Raw genomic sequence first — 1,581 nt, 5'->3', positions numbered from 1 at the left:
GAAAATCTATGGAATGTTTGCTGTCGGTAAGTGTCTAAAAGTACCCAGAGGGTTTTGGCTGCACTTGCAAGCGTGTTGCATTTTCCTCACACGGATGACAGTGGGGTAAGTGACCTGTCCGCACAAAGGCTTGTAATTGTTATAGAGTAGCCATGACAGTACCTCTAGTCTCCAGTCCATCAGAGGAGTGCAGACAAGTCAAGCTCCACAACATTCCCCCTGTCAAGTTGGATCTGGATTTCTCCATGCTCCTTAACAGTGATGGGAAGCTGACTGGTAAGACAGCCAATGTTGGTGTGCGTATCCGTGGGCACCCTCCTGCCGTGCCATCTCATCAAGGCCTCATCTGGGTCCTCTCCTGCACAACTTGCCTGCCCCTTTGTCCACTGGACAACCATCCTTGCCCCTTGGACAGTGTGGCCAAACTGGTCACCTAAGATGGTGGTTTGCAAGAGAATGCTGGGATAATTGGACAAGCTCTGAAACAGACAGGCTGCAGCCTCAAAAGTAATTGGACAGAGAGAAACAGGCTGCAGCTGCAAGAGCTGGAATACACAGGATATGGGCCTTCTCCAGGACAAGGGACACTTTCTGGTCAAACTGGGTTGTTTACCAGATATAGGGGCGCCTTAACCCCTCATTTGGGAGGGAGGTATGTGACCTACGTGGCTCCAGCACCTCCAGGCATGGCTGTTGGGTACACACCCAGAGATCGGTGTGGCAGCACTTGATTGGACCCTATCGATCAGGGTGATCAAGTCCTGAATGATTGATTGGCAGAGGCCAAAAGGGCGCAAAAACCAACGAGATATAAAGGGTGCTGCGCAACAAAAGAATCTCTCTCTCTCCCCCAATGAACGACAACAATGGTGAACATTGCCAGCGATGACCAGCACGAGGAGAGCCATCACACCCAAGAAGGAAGGAAGACCAGAGCCAGAGTGTAAGACCAGACCAAAGGACCAGACTATGCAGAGGACTACAGAGATCAACACATGGATAAAGGCCAATATCTGCCTGTATTTGCCAGTCACACAATAGTTAAGTCAAGGTCGAGTATCGGACTTGAACTTTAGTATTCTGTAAGATAACTTATTGTTGATTGGGTGGGTGATTAATAATTGTGTGTAGATAAATATTATTGCACTCACAAGAAGTCTATTCGCAATTCTTTACCATATAAGGGTTAAAACAGACTGTGCGGCAGACGCGGCAACAATATAAACTAGAATGGTTGGGGGTGGGAATCAAAATGAGGTGACTGGGAGAGAGGAGGTTAGCTTAAAAATAGAAGGGGCTTGTAGACAGTGTGAGAGGGAGGATACGCAGGTGACGGAGAAGGGGAGCGCTCAGACTAAAGGGTTGAGATGTGTTTATTTTAACGCAAGGAGTGTAGTGAACAAAATGGATGAGCTTCGAGCGTGGATCACTACTTGGAAGTGTGATGTGGTGGCCATTACAGAGACTTGGTTATCTCAGGGACAGGACTGGATACTTCAACTGCCGGGTTTCAGATGCTTCAGGAGGGACAGGGAAGGAGGCAAAAGAGGTGGGGGAGTGGCCCTGTTGATCAGGGATAGT

Source organism: Mustelus asterias, chromosome 19, assembly GCF_964213995.1.
Source record: "Mustelus asterias chromosome 19, sMusAst1.hap1.1, whole genome shotgun sequence".
NCBI classification, from domain to species: domain Eukaryota; kingdom Metazoa; phylum Chordata; class Chondrichthyes; order Carcharhiniformes; family Triakidae; genus Mustelus; species Mustelus asterias.
The sequence above is the reverse complement of the archived record's forward strand: the minus strand, read 5'-3'. Positions refer to the sequence as shown.